Source organism: Sus scrofa, chromosome 14, assembly GCF_054392235.1.
Source record: "Sus scrofa isolate SSC_HxYL_T2T_F1_AM1 chromosome 14, Sscrofa_HxYL_maternal_Yorkshire_Landrace_v2.0, whole genome shotgun sequence".
Classification (NCBI taxonomy): domain Eukaryota; kingdom Metazoa; phylum Chordata; class Mammalia; order Artiodactyla; family Suidae; genus Sus; species Sus scrofa.
Genome location: NC_139396.1, coordinates 125,248,225 through 125,266,474, shown reverse-complemented (window position 1 = coordinate 125,266,474; position 18,250 = coordinate 125,248,225). Strand labels below are relative to the sequence as shown.

At 37.5% G+C, this 18,250-nt stretch overlaps 1 long non-coding RNA gene across 2 annotated transcripts in view; it reads left to right on the top strand.

Annotated features, from left to right (window-relative positions):
• Positions 1–18,250, top strand: part of LOC146396979 (uncharacterized) — a 166,881-nt gene that overhangs the window by 21,718 nt on the left and 126,913 nt on the right. The window contains exon 2 of one of the 2 annotated variants that reach the window (XR_014826611.1): positions 12,690–12,836. The exons of the other annotated variant lie outside the window; for it this stretch is intronic. This is a non-coding gene — a long non-coding RNA (uncharacterized LOC146396979). The remainder of the gene's footprint in view (positions 1–12,689; positions 12,837–18,250) is intronic. 2 annotated transcript variants of the gene reach the window in all.

The following is an 18,250-nucleotide window of genomic DNA, read 5'->3' as shown; positions in this document are numbered from 1 at the left end:
GGAGAAAAGGGAACCCTATTACACTATTACATTTTTGGAATGTAAATTGGTGCAACCACTTTGGAAAACAGTACGGAGATTCCTCAGAAAACTAAAAATAGAATTACTGTTTAATCTAGCATTACCGTTTAATCCACAGTCCCACTCCTGTGCATCTATCCAGAGAAAACCATGACTCGAATAGGCACATGTACTCCAGTGTTAATTGCAGCACTCTATGTAATAGCCAATACATGGAAAAAACCTAAATGTCCATCCACAGAGGAGTGGATAAAAAAGAAGTTGTATATATACACAATGGAATATTACTCGGCCATTAAAAGGAAAGAAATAAGGGCATTTGGAGCAACATGGATGGACCTAGAAATTATAATGCTAAGTGAAATTAGACAGATGCCAATATCTATGCTATCATTTATACGTGGAAGCTAAAAAAAAAGTACACAATGAACTTCCTTGCAGAGCAGATAATGACTCACAGACTTTGAAAAACTTATGGTTTCCAAAGGAGACAGGTTGGAGGGTAGAAGGATGGGCTATGGTTTGGAGTTGGAAATGCTATAAAATTGGGTTGTGATGATTGTCATACAACTATAAATGTAATAAAATTCATTGAGTAATTACAAAAATTTTTTGTTAAAAAAATAAATGAAAAATAAAGTTGAAAAAAAAGAATCTCAACTATAAACAGATGAAAGATAAGAATAGTACACTAAGGCATTTCCCAAATTGATTAAGAGAAAAAGAAAAATCTTTAAAAAGAATTAAAACTCAAATTATATACAAAGGAACAAATAACGACAGCAGACTTATTATTGGAAACAGTGCAAGAAAAAAGAGATAGCACAGCTATATCTCTAACGTTCTGAGGGAAAAAAATCTGTTAGACTTCTATACCCAACAAACATATCTTTCAAAAATGAAAGCAACATAAAGATTTGTTTTTTAGCATATAAAAGCTGGAAAAAATTCACTGACAGCAAACCAAAAGTATAAGAAATTTCAAAGGAAGTAATTAGGGTAGATGGAAAATGAAACCTCATGGAAATATGGATCTATGCAAATAAATGAGAGCCCCTGAAATGATAAATATGTGGGCTAAACAAAACACTTTTTCTTTCTTATTTTAAGAGGACCTGGGTATTATTTTAGTGATAGCAAATGTTTCTTTTTTTCTGAAATCAGTAAATAACATGATTTTACCTCATCCTTTAAACATTTCTGTTTTTATATTATATATTACTATACTAGTGCAGTGTTCATGCATATTTATCAATCAAGTAATAAAATATCAGTAATATAGGAGTTGCATGCTCATTTTTTTCAGACAAGAATGAATAATTAAAATCTTGGAGATGACTGCCATGATTTATAAAGATCAACTGGAGTGTTTTGAATAGTGATAATTATTATCTGATTTCACTTTTAGAAAAGTCACTAGAGTTAACAATATGGACAATTACTTAAAGCTGTGGGGAACTTAGAATGAGATTAAACTGCTGAATGTGAGCTCTCAAAATCTGAGATCAGAGGACACTAAGCTAGCTTTATAATATGTGATTTTGGAGGATAAATTAAAACAAAAATATGTGTCTCATCCTATATAGTTGTTTTAGCCCGTTTGAAAAAAAAAGTCTAGTTTTTACACTAACTAAGCATTTTTAGTGCCTTAAATATAAGCTAGCACAAGCCTTAAATTTTATGGATTTGGAAACTGAGGCACGCTGAGATGAAGTTACTTGCCTAAAATCATACAACTAGTTAACTGAATTGCATCTGGCAGTCAGTCACCTTATGTACTAGAGTGTGAGGATACCAACACACTTGAATTTCAAGTAGTAAGATGACTCTCAATTATGACATTCTCAGGACTCCTTGTCTGCTGTGCAGTTTTGGTCACTAGGTGACAATCTAGACAACAGTACCTTCTGATCCTGTGATTTCTCCAGTTTTGATTACTCACTTATGGCAAGTCAATGCTATCCACTTTTGTTACCATAAAATAAACTTCCTTTAAAACTTACCTGGTCACTATAAAAAAAAAAAAAATGAAAAACGCCATTTTCAGCAACATGGATGGACCTAGAGATTATCATACTAAGTAGGTCAGACAGAGAAAGACAAATATCATGATGTCATTTATAAGCTGAATCTAAAAAAGTGACCCAAATGAGCTTATTTACATACAGAAATTGACTCACAGACATAGAAAACAAACTTATGGTTACCAAAGGAGATAAGGAGATGGGGGCAGAGGGATAAATTAGGAGTTTGGGATTAACAGATACATACCACTATATATGAAATAGAAAATCAAGGACCTACCACTATATACGAAATAGAAAAGCAAGGACCTACTTAGAACATAGGGAACTATATTCAACGTCTTGTAATAACCTATAGTGGAAAAGAATATGAAAAAGAATAGATATCCATATTTGTATAATTCAATCACTTTGCTATATACCTGAAACATTGGATATTTATGTGATTAATCACAGTAACAGTCACCAGCAAAAATTTAAGAAGTAAAACACAGGATATCTGTTTTCAGATCACAAGAGATGTGGGGAGAAAGAAGCAAAGATAAACCATAGAGTTAAAATATAGAAAATAAAGGAAATAGTAAAGAAACTTTTAAGGAAGAACAGTAAGGAGTCCCTGTCATGGCTCAGCAGGTTACAAACCTGACTAGTATCCATGAGGATATGGGTTTGATCCCTGGCCCCGCTCAGTGTGTTAAGGATCCGGTGTTGCTGTGAGCTATACTTTAGATCACAGTCGTGGCTCAGATCCCACATTGCTGGGGCTGAAGTGTAGTCTGGTAGCTGCAGCTCTGATTTGGCCCCTAGCCTGGGAACTTCCATAAGCCAAAGGTGCAACCCTAAAAAGCAAAAAAAGCAAAAAAAGCAAAAAAAAAAAAAAAGACAGTGAAAGACCAAGCATGTCAATTATGACAATGACAATAAGTGTAATAGTTAAATTTTCCTATTAAATATCAAAGGTGCTCAGATTAATTACAATCTATATGTAGAGCAATTACTAGAGGCAGTTCTAAAACAAAATTTAAAGAGAGAGGTTAAAAGAAATGTGGATTTTAAAACAATTCCTGTTTTCCTTGTAATTGGGCCTAGCACCCACCTCTCCCCATTCTAATGTAAAAGCTCTACTGGCTGATGGGCCATCCATCTCCCTGCAAGTCTTACTGAGAAATGTCATTTCATTAGAGCTGATACTCCTGCCTCCACATCCCCTTTCCCCAACACAGAAGGCTTTAAGGTGAAGGAGGAAGTAAAACTTAGGTTTACTTTTGGGAGTACCCAGTGTTTACAGAGGCAGGGAGTGCTTGACACGTTCTCCTTCCCACAGGCAAAGAAAAGCTCAAGGTGGAATCAAGTTTGAGATTTTTTTTTTCTTTCTTCTGTGTGAAAAGGAGACTGATATCTTTGTCTCCAAATGAAAGTCCAGAAAGCTATGGTGATTGCTAAGATGCCCCAGGTAAAGAAAGAGCCAAATTGAGGGGTGACAAAAGGCTTATCCAGGGAAGCTGCCATTTGAATTCCTGAGATTTTAGAATGTATATGCTAACAGTCCCTTCAGAGTCTCCTAGAGCTTAGGTTGAAGACTGTAGATGAGAAGGTGGGAGGTGCATCTTGCTAGAGACCACATAGCTTGGGTCAAAGAGGGACATATATCAAAGAGTATCACACACTGCTGGGTACCATCTGGGGGTCAGGAGGAAGATGCATTTGAATCTACAAGGGCTCTCCCGTGCCTAGGGGAGGTTCTTGGGATTGAAACTCAATCCAGTAATTCCCTATCCACGCCCACCAAATTGATAGATAATGAGCTGGTTCAGCCAGGATGAAAAGCAATAAAGAGTCATCTGTCTTATCACCACTGACTGGTGGTTGCTCAAAAAGGCAATAACATTTGCAGCCAACAAATCAGAGGTCCTATAACTTCCCTTGCACAATCACTAAAAGTCTTTTCTCTTTACCAACTGAGACAAAGTGACAGAGATGAAGAAGAAGGCAAGAGAGGAGTTCCTGTCATGGCTCAGTGATTAATGAATCCGACTAAGGAACCATGAGGTTGCAGGTTTGATCCCGGGCCTCACTCGGTGGGTTAAGAATCCGGTGTTGCCATGAGCTGTGGTGCAGGTCGCAGACACGGCTTGGATCCCCGCGTTGCTATGGCTCTGGCGTAGGCTGGCAGCTACAGCTCTGATTAGACCCCTAGCCTGGGAACCTCCATATGCCATGGGTGCAACCCTAGAAAAAGACGAAAAAATAAAAAATAAGAAGGCAAGAGAGCATAGCATGTGTTTTGCTGAACTCCTCTCCTTTGCCCACCCTCACGGACTCTTTCCCACCTAACTACTGATAGCACAGTACCAGCCTATACTTGGAGGAAGGGGAGATATGGATACTTTGACTGGGGAACCTAATAGACACTGAAAGTTATAAGATCAGACTGAAACATTATAGGGTCTATTCAGTTTAGCTCATAACAGTTATTCGTATAATAAACTCTTCCACATTTATATTCCCAGTGAGTCAATATGCCTCAGTTAAAATGGTTTTAAAAAAGAGTCATTATAATATTAGTGTAGAATTCAAGAGAAAATGCAATAAAAGGTAAAAAATTAATACTTTCATTTTGATCAAGTATAGTTTCTTCCGGGAAAATAAAGTCATGGGTCCTTATGAACCAAATGATAGTCAATGAAAATTTACAATAAAAATCTGAAGGAATAAAAGGAGAAATAGAGAAAATCACTGTAGATGTAAAACCTTTAAAGTGTGATAAGACAACTAAAACTTAGTGAGGTGAATTTATTTGCCAAATGTTAGCAGCAAGAGAATGGTGGTGTCAAGCCCAGAAACCAGATCTCTTGACCACTGGTCTGTGTTCTTTGCCTGTCAGCAAACTGACTTCTTTCCCTGACATATGCACATGTGCACACATACATACAAATTAAAATGTGTCCCCATACCTAAAGCTGACACTTAGGGCCTTTTTTGTTGTCATTAATTGTATACATAGGTTGAATCTCAAAATCCATGAGAAAGAAAAGGTTCTCTTGACTCTCTTTAGGAGAATTATTGTTTCAATAGGCAAAATAACTTTGGAAGCCTGGAATAATTTAATAATATTTGGCTTTTATAAGTCAGTTTGCATTCATTAAAGCAAGAGCAAATAAATAGCCAAGCACCAAACAAAGGCGAGAAAAAGAATCTTACTGCATATGAAAGAGACCGGCATATGTCAACTGCATTCTCCCTCCCTTTCTTCCTTCTGAATAATTAGGGTAATAAATGAAACTAGAACAGGAAAACGATTTAGTTTACTCTGATCTCCAGACCCTTGAAATAACATTGTAGTCTGGCAGTCTGCTACAGACCAGATGCTGATAGACACACTGTCTCTTAAGCTGTATTCAGAAAATGCCAAAAGAACAAATAGCTCCCAGTGTAACAGAACATGTTTGTGTCTGAACAGTTTTCTCTTTATAGCTATCTTTACCTACATGGAATTAGCAATTGGAAATCATATAAAATCATGTACATTTCAGTAAAAGAAGGAAGAATGGGGGAGGGAAGGGAGAGAAAGGAAAGGAAGAAAAAAGGAATTTAGCACATAAGATACTGGGAAATATTAGAAATGGCCATTGAAAACTTCCGTCTTTTGCCTTTTTTTTTTTTTAAGGTCTGCACCCAGGGTATATGGAGGTTCCCAGGCTAGGGGTCTAATCAGAGCTGTATCTGCTGGCCTACACCACAGCCACAGCAACGCGGGATCCGAGCCACATCTGCAACCTACACCACAGCTTATGGCAACGCCGGATCCATAACCACTGAGCTAGGCCAGGGGTCGAAACTACAACCTCATGGTTCCTAGTCAGATTCGTTTCCACTGTACCACGACGGGAACTCTGGCCATTGAAAACTTCTAATTGGCATAGAGTAGATTGAAATATGAATCAGGAGTTCCCGTCGTGGCGCAGTGGTTAACGAATCCGACTAGGAACCATGAGGTTGCGGGTTCGGTCCCTGCCCTTGCTCAGTGGGTTAACGATCCGGCGTTGCCGTGAGCTGTGGTGTAGGTTGCAGACGCGGCTCGGATCCCGCATTGCTGTGGCTCTGGCGTAGGCTAGTGACTACAGCTCCGATTCGACCCCTAGCCTGGGAACCTCCATATGCCGCGGGAGCGGCCCAAGAAATAGCAACAACAACAACAACAACAACAACAAAAAAATATGAATCATACAATCCTACTGTGATTCTACTGATAATGCATAATCATAGAATAAATTCTAGTTCATTGGCATTTCTTTGGAAGTTTACTTCCTGGGAAAGAATAAGGAAGAAATTATGATACTTGTGGTTTAACAGAAAGGAAGAATTCACAGACCTTAGGTTCTTCATCCTATCATTCACCTATATAACTAGTGAGACCAGATTTTTCATTATTTCACCAGGACGGGGGTAGAGTAGGGGCTGGTTTTGCCTAGAGTGGGGAGGTCTCAGTGCCACCATCTATAAAATGTCAATGCATGGTTCTTATAAGTATTCATGGTTTAGGCTTAGTAATCAGAAGTTAACAATCTCATAGATCAAGAAGACATCCTTGTCACTCGTAAGCCTGAAAATTCCTTCTCTGTAGACCTATTTAAATTCAACACTTTAATTGAACACTTCTTTTTAAGTAGTCTATTGTTCTTGTTACAGTACTACCATATGTGTTACTGTAACACATATGCCACTATGTTCCTGATCATGAGAAATAGCCAGTTCTGTTCTGATCCCTCATGATTCTATTATTTTTACTTCCATCAACTTCCATTAAGTACCCATATTCCTACCTTTTGTTATCCCAAAGGTGATAATTTCCCAAGAACCTTTGTGGTCTGTTTTTATTCTGAGTCTACTTGGAATCCCTAAGGAGTGAATTCAGACTGAGAAGGCTAGAGAGGTCATAGCAAGGACACAATAGATATGTGTTGCTATCTGTCAAGTAGTTAACCTTTAACTTTATACCACTCAGCTACATGGCTGAGTGATAGATCATTCAGCGTTCTATGGAATAATATCAAGGATGAAATAAAAATAGATGGTATTCATTCTATTTTAAGCACAGGTAGATTACTAAGTCAAATATTTGGAGTGGCTACATAGGAAAACATGTAAACTAAACCTAAACCTGTCTCTCTCTCTCTCTCTCTCTCTCTCTCTCTATCATCTCTGTCTACCTATTGTTACCAATGACCTGAATGGATTTATAGTGCATTGAGAAACTCTCAAGTATAAAGCATTTAATCTCAGTTGTTTTATACACCTATGATACAAAATGAATGAATTGCATGCTGCCTTATCAGCAGTCATTAGATGAGAAGATTTGCCTGGATATATAGAATATGGTAGTTTTGATTCCCATCAAAAGGACTAACATTAGCATCTTATTGCTAAAAATACTCTGTACTTTAGTTGTGTAAATCTGTCTTGTTATCTTACAGCGAGCAAGTGGTGGTGGTGGGGGGGGTGACTCAGGCGTACAGGAATAGGAGAGAACAGTGACTTCTTCGAAATGAAAAGTTGAAATAAAATCTTTTGAGTCAACAGAGAAGATGCCACAATTGTGTGCATGCACACACACGCAAATCTATATTTAGAGATATGATTCACAGCCCAGAAGAATAGAGATTTTATATTCATGCCTTATAAAATTCCCCCTTTCCCAGTTCTTCATGGATCAATAAGAAAGAATAGGTGCTTTTTTCCCCTTGTGATGTTGTAAATTATGCACACATTATTCCTCACAGTCTCTAGTAATCTAGCAGAATCCCAAGATTTATCCAAAGAATGTTTGAAAAGTAGACACTGAATTTGCCAACTCATCACATCTTGAATGCAGTGGTGATGTTTTAGTGTCATTCCTATGTTGGAAATTACTGATCTTATTGTTCCCAAGATAACTTGGGATACTAATTATCCCAAAGGTGATAATTTCCCAAGAACCTTTGTGGCCTGTTTTTACTCTGAGTCTACTTGGAATCCCTAAGGAGTCAATTCAAACTGAGAAGGCTAGAGTGGTCATAGCCAAGACACTGAAACTGGAGCAGGTTCAGGGCCTATGAAGGAGTTCAGAGCCCACTGCAGCACTGGGTAAGGGGGAAAGGGGGCAAGCTTTCCCAGATTCTTTCCTCCAAGACCACAGATCAATCATCTATGCCTGGCATGTATTTCCATGGAAAATCTGGGTCAGTATATATCTTAGGGTAGTCCCACATTGGTCCCTAGCATGCATCATCATGGACTTGTGGGATTAATTTGCAAAGGGAAAAATAATATAAATTAAAGGCAGGAAACAAAAGGTAGGAATATGGGTACTTAATGGAAGTAAAAATAATAGAATCATGAGGGATCAGAATAGAACTGGCTATTTCTCATGATCAGGAACATAGTGGCAAAGGACATATGCAGTCAAGTTTCTAAGTTTATGGGAGATATTAAATTGAGTAAAATGTCAGCCAGTAAAGATAATCATAGAGAGTGCTCCAAAAAATTAGCAGTTGAGTGTCAGTAAGGGGGAATGGAAAGCAGTATATGAGAAAAATATAATGGTTCAAATTTTGCTTAGGGAAATTGACCTTGAACTATCACATATGCTCAGTGAAGCCCTAAAGTCAATCTGTTCCAGGGGATAATTTTACAGTGAAGGCTGGCTTGACATCTCAGGAAGACCCCTGGGAACAAACCAAAAGAATATCTTCCTACCTGGGTTAAGAACTCTGGTTCAGCCATATCTGGAAGAAAAGAAATCATATGGCATCACTAGGACTCAGAAAACCATAGCTGAAGTGAAGCAATTTCAGAGAAAGGCAATGGCATGATCAAGATGATGGGGGAAATATAGACAGCAGGAGAGTCTGAAAACCAAGTATGCTTGGTTCACGAAATATAGACAATCATCTTTGCCTAAGAAACCATAATGGAAACATGAATGAATTGTGATTTGTTTCCCAATTCCTAGAACAACATATCTGGAGATACCATTTGAAGTGCTAATTAGTAACAATAATTATGATGATGACAGCAAATAATTTTGTTCTTGCTTGAGAGCTTATGCTTGGGAAATGCTTGTTGATGAAATGGATCACCTTTGTTGCTATTGTTGTCTAATGCTTGAGAAGCTAAGCTTCCAGGACCTCCCTCAGGGACAAAGGAAGACAGAGCCTGTTTCTTATGTCATTGAGCCATACTTCCCAGTCCCAACCTAAGCGGTGCAGTAGGCAGCCCTATGTGGTAGCCCAAGGCATCCTAGTCTTTTTAACTGTTTAGTGATGTAGGCTGTGGTCTGCCTGATTGCTGCAGTTTGGTGTCTCCAGGAAACAGACCCCGAGTTGGATATTGGCAGGCAGAATTTTTATGGCATGCCCTTGAAATCATCTCCTGTGAAATGGAAGAAAAGGAAGCAAGACTGAGCAGAGGGAAAAACTGAGCTGTGATGCTATCTTAACAGATACCTCAGCCAACTATTTGGGTGGTTATGAAGACAGAATGAAACTGTAGGAGTGTCATATGTTGGGCCTTTCTCTTACTGTTAATCAGTCATTAGAGATAGGACCCTTTGGGAAGGAGGGGTGATCTTGGTCAAGCCACAGGGAGCTGATGGCTAAGCGTAGAATGCCATTGGCAGTCCCATTGGCAGTCCCAGCAGCTGGGAGGAATTGGTTCTCCATTCCCGAAGAGGGATCTCAGCAGCATATCCCATCTCAGCATCCCCGCACCTGCCTCCGTCTTGACCTCCAGTTCCCACGAATTACCTGGTTGCATAACAGGAGTCTGCTCAGGCTCTGTTCAGTGAGAGACCATGGCTTAGCTGCCAACTACAAGACCAGCCCTTGGGGAAACCAAGGAACTGACGGGTTTGTCATCAGTGGTCCTAGCTTCCCTTCCTGAACTCCTTGCTCTCTTTGCCAATGCTCCCTGCTCCCCTCTTCCTTGCCTGGTGCTCGTCTGCTTACCTTCCCATTGCTTCTATCACCCCATCTTTCCAGCGCAAGTGGTTTCATAAATTCATTCACCCAAACCTGTCAATGACAGGGACTGGCTTTGCATTTCAAGGTAGAGTCTTTAGGCCCAAAGCGTGAAGTGAAGCCCTCTGTAACTTGAGGCTGTCTTGGATGAGCAGAAGCATTGATGGGGGAAGGGAACATCCTTCTGACTCATAGGAATGAAGCGGTATAGGGAGTCATCAATATCTGCAGGTTAACATGGCCCTGGAGAGATCCTACTGGATTGGTGTGGTTGGGCCAGCAAGAGAGAAGAAAAATAAGCTTTTCATGGGAGCTCCTGTTTCTGGGCATGATTGACAACTGCTGATAAAAGCAAGATCTGGTTTCCTCAGTGTGGGAACTGTTGCTGCCTAGCAACTCAGGCTAAAGAATCAAAGCAGAGGTTTTTATACCCTGAACTAAGAATTCATCCCTTGTCAGTTCTGATGAGTTTTTTAAAGTGAGTCCAAGTGGAGACTGGAGAAGCTAGACCTGTTACAAAGTGTTGATGGTGAAGATAGTTTGCATAGGACTAGGGTTAGTTCATCAGCCTTCTTCTCCCTCAGTGGTCCCCACCTCTTCTAGCTACCAGCATTTCACTTTTTAGCAGCAAGAACCTTTGGTAACCTAAAAGAAGACTTTAAAAGGGAAAAAATTAGAATATTTTATTGATATATCATAACCCTCTATTGTTCAAAGTGGGGCAACTTTCTCAAAGATTCCACATGCTCTAACAGGCTGTAAAACAGTTTTTACAGCTCTGTCTGATCTCATCTTATTTGGGGGGAACTTAATCTCTTCCCTTGATAATCTGTAATTTAGACCATCTCCAAGTTTGATATTGTACTTTGAAAAATCTCAAGTTACCTCCATTTTAAACATCAATGAGTTATTTCCTGGAAGAAGCACATGGGGGAATAAATGAATTCTTAAAGGTGTAGATTTGAAAAAAAAAATTCTAGCTGAATTTACCTTTAATTCTGCTTTTATCATACCTCTTTATTTTCAATATAATTCTTCTGTATCAATAGTAATCTTTTCTTATGTCCCACCAGCATGTAAATCGTATGCTTGTTTTGTTCAAAGATATATTTCTGTACTGAGAACATAGGGAATCAATACATGCTTGTGAAATGAAATTAATATTTCCCATTACTGTCTAGGGGCTCAAAATTCTCAAGCTACTCTTTGGCTTCTTGGAATATCTTCCCTTGGCCCTCATCAAAATGTAACTGTCTTTGCTCCAGTCTTTCTTTTTACTGATGATGACTTAACTAGTAATCCTTTTGGCTTTGTATATTAGAAAGAGTTGACTAGGAGTCATGATTCCCAGGATTAATCCAGAATCAACTAATGATTAGTTGGGAAACTGTAGGCAAATCACCTATATTTTTGGGGTCTCCATTGGTTCATCCGTAAACAGGCAATTTAATAATTCCTTTATCTTGAGGGACATTGGATTGAATCTAATGCATAATAAATAGCTTAATGGTTAAAAGCAAGAACTCCGTATCTAGATGCAAATCCTAACTTCTTTCTTTCTAATTGTATGACCTTTGGCAAGATATTTAATCTTTTTACACTTTAGTTTCTTCACATGTAAGATGGAAATATTTATAGCACCCCCCTTAGAGTTAATGTATAAATGAAAATAGTCAATACATGCAAAAACACTTAAAATAGTGCCTACTACATAGAAAGTACTCATAACAAATGTGTTATGATATGTAGAACAGTTTGGAAAGTGTGAGTTGCTGTACAAATGTAAGGTAATTAGATTTCCATTTAACCAGGTTACCAGTGGCTCATGCTGAAATGAATAATTAATGCTAACATCTTAGGCCGTATGCTAAGTTAGGAGGTGGATGATTTGGCATCTCTCAAATTGCACCCCATAGTTGGCCATGTATTCTCTCTACTCCCTGGGCTGGCCTGGGCTGTCCCTGTGAAAGGGCATGACTGGTCAATTTACTCACAGTGGCTCTGCCTCCTGAGTTCTGTCATCACCTACCTGTGTGATGTTGGATAAGTCTGTTAACTTGTTTGATTCTGAGTTTCCTCATTTGTAAAATTGGAAAGATAACAGCTCACTGCCTTTTTCAGAGGTTTGATGAGAGGCCCAGTGAAGAAATTCACTGTTCAAATATGAAGCTGTATTGTCCTTTTGTTTATTCTTTCTAACATTTTGATAGAATTTTAACTATCCTGCTCTAATAGGTTGTTTGCTGTGCAACTCTAAGTGTAGCTCCTTACAGACTGAAATATTTTCTATTTTTCTATCCAGACTCCTCCATTATGCAAAGTTAAAAACAGACCCTATAAACCATCCAATTTGCTAAGGCCTCATTTCTAAAAGACTCTGTGGGCCATGGCAGTATAGGAAGTCTCACTAGCTAATCATTCAGTTTTAATGGCCCTTTTCTTATCAGTACAGTGTTTGCAAATGGCCAAGTTGGTCTAATTGGTTTAGTTTTGCAAGTTTGATATATTAAACAATTAATGAAGTAGAGCATTTACATTCTTATGTTACATAATTATGAATATTATAAAGGTGGAAACTTGGATGTAGAATATGTAAGAGATTCTGAGGATGTTTTCATTTTTGGTTTTTGGTTCAAATCCTGTATAGATTCTGCTTGGGGGACTGTGATAGAATAACTGGTATTGGATTATCTCTCCTGTGGTAAACAATCACAAAACAAGAAAGATACATGAAGCAACATCAGAATTGGAAAACAGGAAATGCAAAGGATGATCCCTGAGAGAAACTTGGGAGGTAAGGCCCACGGGGATATTTTCCAAGCCATGGTGTGGAGACCTGAGATAGGGGCAGAGATCGCTAGTCCTGATGAGCTGAGGAAACAGATCACTTTGGGGTTGCTGAAGTGGCTGGAATCTGCAAAACAGGACAGTAGAGAAAAGGAGCTGCACAGAGCAGGAGGAAGTTCTCCCTGAACCCTTGGCTGAAGATGATGCTACATATGTGCAATGAAATGGTAAATGGTAAATAAGAGGGTGCATTTAAATGGCAATGTTACTTTTTCTTTTCATACTTTTCTTAAAAGTGAAAGGACTATTTAAAGCAAAATCAATAATGTAAGGGGGTTTTACATTTGTAGAAGCAAAATATATGACAGCAGTAGCACAAAAGACAAGGGTGAGTAAGTAAATGGAATTATATTATTGTAAATATTATGCTTGTGAAGTGCAAAGTGGGAAGTGAAAAGTGTCAGGTGGAAAGTAGGAAGGATGAAGTAGGAAATGCAAGGGTCAGATAAGAAGTGTGAAGTTTGAAGAAGTACAATATAATCCTATGTTAAGGATGCAAATCATTAGTCTGAGAACAATCACTAAAAATTTAAAATAAAAAAGGGATATAACTAAGAAGCCAATGGAGAGAACAATATGGAATACTTAAAAATATTCAACTAACCTAAAAGAAGGCAGGAAACAATCAACAGAGACAAAACGCAGAATAGACAAATGGAAGACAAAGAGCAAGCAGGTAGATTTAAATATAATCTTATAGGCCATTTCAATAAATGCAAATGGACTAAACTCCAATTGAAAGGCAGAAATTTTGTAATTGGATAAAAAAGCAAAGCTCAGTATATGATATCTTTAAGAATCACACTCTGAAAATAAAAACACAAATAGAACAGAAAGAAATATTCCATGCAGCAATAATCATAACAAAACTGGCAATTACTATTAACTAATTACTATAGTAATATCAGATAAGTTAGACATCAAGATAGAAAGTATTAGAAAAGATAAAGAGGTTAATTCATCAAAAAGACACCATAGTCCTAAATGTGTATGTGCCTAATAAAAGAACTTCAAATTGTGAGGCAAAAACTAAAAAACCAAAAGGACAAATCCATAATCACATTTGGTGATTATAGCATCCCTCAAGTTATTGATAGAGTAGGTGGATAAAAAAAAATCAGTAAGGATATAAAAATCTTAATGACACTAACAAACATTTTAGAAGGATTGAAATCATAGAGAGTATATTCTCTGACAACAGTTAAATTAGAAAGCAGTTACAATATGCTATCTAGAAAATCTCCCATATTTTTGGATATTGAAATGCATCTAATTTAGGTTAAATCAGGAGTTGGGATTAACATATATACGCTACTATGTGTAAAATAGATAACTGACAAGGACTTAATGTATAGCAGAGAATTATCCTCAATATTTTCTAATAACCTATAAAGGAAAAGAATCTGAAAAGAATGTGTATATACGTATAATTTGGCTGTACACCTGAAACAAATACAGCATTGTAAATAAATGATATTTAAATTTTTAAAAAAACTGGAGTTCTCATCTCAGTGCAGTGGTTAACGAATCCGACTAGGAACCACAGAGTTGTGGGTTCAATCCCTGGCCCTGCTCAGTGGGTTTTCTTTTTTTGTGGTATCTTTGTCTGGTTTTTGTATCAGGGTGATGGTGGCCTCATAGAATGAGTTTTGGAGTATCCCTTCCTCTGCGATTTTTTGGAATAGTTTCAGAAGGATAGGTGTTATCTCTTCTCTAAATGTTTGATAGAATTCACCTGCGAAGCCATCTGGTCCTGGATTTTTGTTTGTTGGAAGTTTTTTAATGACAGTTTCAATTTCGGTTCTTGTGATTGGTCCATTCATCTTTTCTATTTCATCTTGGTTTAGTCTTGGAAGATTTTACTTTTCTAAGAATTTGTCCATTTCTTCTAGATTTTCTGTTTTATTGGCATATAGGTGCATAAAATAGTCTCTTACGAGCCTTTGTATTTCTGTGATGTCCGTTGTTACTTCTCCTTTTCACTTCTAATGTTATTGATTTGAGTCCTCTCTCTTTTTTTCTTGGTTAAGGGTTTATCAATTTTGTTGATCTTTTCAAAGAACCAGCATTGATCTTTTCTATGGTTTTCTTTGTTTCTATTTCATTGATTTCTGCTCTGACCTTTATGAGTTCTTTCCTTCTACTAATTTTAGGTCTTGTCTTTTCTTCTCTCTTGAGCTGCTTTAGGTGTAAAGTTAGCTTGTTTATTTCAGCTTTTTCTTGTTTCCTGAGGTGGGCTTGTATTGCTATAAACTTCCTCTTAGAACAGCTTTTGCTGCATCCCATAGGTTTTGGAGTGTCGTATCTTTGTTGTCATTTGCTTCTAGGTATTTCTTAATTTCCTCTTTGATTTCTTCAGTGATCCATTGGTTGTTTAGTAGCATGTTGTTTAGTCTCCACGTGTTTGCATTTTTTGCAGTTTTTTCCTTGTTGTTGATTTCTAGTCATATAGCATTGTGGTCGGAAAAGATGCTTGATATGATTTCAATTTTCCTAAAGTTACCAAGGTTGGATTTGTAGCCCAGGATGTGATCAATCTTAGAGAATGTTCCATGTGCACTTGAGAAGAATGTGTATTCTGTTACTTTTGGATGGAATGTCCTATAAATATCTATTACGTCCTTCTGGTCTGATGCTTCATTCAGGGCCTGTGTTTCCTTATTGATTTTCTGACTGGATGATCTCCATTGCTGTAAGTGTTGTCTTAAAGTCCCCCACTACTATTGTGTTATTATCAATTTCTCCTTTTAAGGTGTTAGCAGTTGCCTTATATATTGTGGTGAACCTATGTTGGGTGTGTAGATATTTAAAATTGTTGTACCTTCATATTGGATTGATCCTTTGATCGTTATGTAATGACTTTCTTTGTTCCTTAAGATATTCTTCATTTTAAATTCTATTTTGTCTAATATGAGTATTGCTACTCCTGTTTTCTTTTGATTCCCGTTTGCAGAGAATATTTTCATCCATCCTCTCACTTTCAATTTGTATGTGTCGCTAGAAGTGAAGTGGGTCTCTTGAAGACAGCATATATATGGATCTTGTTTTTGTATCCGTTCAGCCAGTCTATGTCTTTTGGTTGGAGCATTTAGTCCATTAACATTTAAGGTAATTATTGATATGTATATTCTTATTGCCATTTTATTAATTGCTTTGTTTTTTTTGTTTTTTTTTTTGTTGTTGTTGCTCTTTTTTCTTCCTTTCTTCTCTTGTTCTCTCCTCTTCTGGTTTGATGACTATCTTTTGTGTTGTATTTGAGTTGGTTTTTCTTATTTGTGTGGGTATCAATTGTAGATTTTTGGTTTGCAGTTATTCTTAAATTTTGATATCAGAGTCTATATGTATATGAGATTGTTTTAAGTAGTTGTTCTCTTAATTGTAAGTTCATCTCCAGTGTCCTGCATTGTACCCACCTCTTCTCATGATTTCTGATTTTGGTGGCATAATTGTGTGTAGATGATTTTGTATCTTTACTGTATATATACCTTTACTGGTGAGCCTTGTCATTTGTGATAGTTTTGTTTCTGGTTGCAGCCTTTTCTTTTCTGCCTAGAGAAGTTCCTTTAGTATTTGCTGTAAGGCTGGTTTAGTGTTGCTGAATTCTCTCAGCTTTTGCTTATCTGTGAAGTTTTGATTTCTCCTTCAAATCTAAATGAGAGCCTTGCTGGGTAAAGTCATCTTGGTTGGAGGTTTTTTCCTTTCATCACGTTAAGTATATCATGCCACTCCCTTCTGGCCTGCAGAGTTTCTGCTGAAAAATCTACCCATAACCTTATTGGGGTTCCCTTGTATGTCATTGTTTATTTTCCCTAACTGCTTTCAATATTTTCTCTTTGTCTTTAATTTTGGTCAGTTTGATTAATATGTGTCTCGGTGTATTCCTCCTTGGGTTTATTTTATATGGTACTTGTTGTGCTTCCTGGATTTGAGTGAGTGGTTCCCTTCCTATGTTAGGAAAGTTTTCGGCTATTATCTCTTTGAATATTTTTTCTGTCCCCCCCGCCCTCTTCTCCTTCTGGCACCCCTATAATACAGATGTTGTTGCGTTTAACATTGTTCCAGAATTCTCTGAGACTCTCTTCATTTGTTTTCAATCTTTTTTCTCTTTTCTGTTCTGCATCTATAATTTCCGTGTTTTCCCAGGATGTCTTCCAAGAATTGCAGTCACGTTTGACCCAGATTCCTATGGAGACTTTGCTTTGCCCTGGGACCCAGTGCACGTGAAATTCTGTGTGTACCTTTTAAGGATGGGGTCTACATTTCCCTCACTCCTGTGGAGCTCCTGCACACAAGCCCCATTGGCCTTTAATGCCAGATGCTCCAGGGGCTCTTTCTCTCCACATTTGGGAGTTTGATGCAGGGCTCAGAACTCTCATTCCTGTATGTGAGTCTCTGTGAACCAGTTTCCAGTCTGGGGGGCTTCTCATCCAGGAGGTTATGGGGTTGTATATATCATGTAATTGCCCCTCCTACCTCTTGATGTGGCCTCCTCTTTATCTTCTGGAGTAGGATATCTTTTGTAAGGTTTCTGTTCCATTTGTTTGAAAATTGCTCAGCCTTTATTTGTGAATTTTGTTGTTTTTATGAGAGAAGTTGAGCTCCAGTCCTTCTATTCCACCCAACAAGGATGTGTTTTATAATTTATTTTATTTTAAAAATTTATTGGAGCCTAGTTGACATACAGTGTTATATTAGTTTCAGGTGTACAGCATACAGCAAAGAGAATCAGTTATACATATACATATATCTATTCTTTTTCAGATTCCTTTCCCAGATAGGTTATTACAGAATATTGAGTATATTTCCCTGTGCTATACAGTAGGTCTTTGGTAGTTATATATTTTATATGTAGTAGTGTGTATATGTTAATCCCAAACTTCTAATTTATCTCTCTCCTGCCATGGTTTCCCCTTGGTAACTATAAATTTAGTTTCAAAATCTGTGACTTTGTTTTATCAATGTTATTTTGTATCATCTTAAAAATTGGAGTCCACATATAACTAATATCATATTTGTCTTTTTCTTTGACTTACTTCACTCAGTATGGTAATCTCTAGGTCCAACTATGTTGCTGCAAATGGCATTATTTCATTCTTTTTATGGTTCAGTAACATTCCATTGTATATATGTACCATATCTTTATCCATTCCTACGTTGATGAACATTTAGATTGCTTCTATGTCTTAGCTATTGTAAAAAATGCTGCAATGAACATTGGAGTACATGTATGTTTTCAAATTATGTTTTCTCTAAGTATGTACCCAGGAGTGGGATTGCTGGATCATAAGGCAGTTCTCTATTTAGTTTTTCAAGGAACCTCCACACTGCTCTCCACAGTGACTGGCACCTCTTACATTCCCA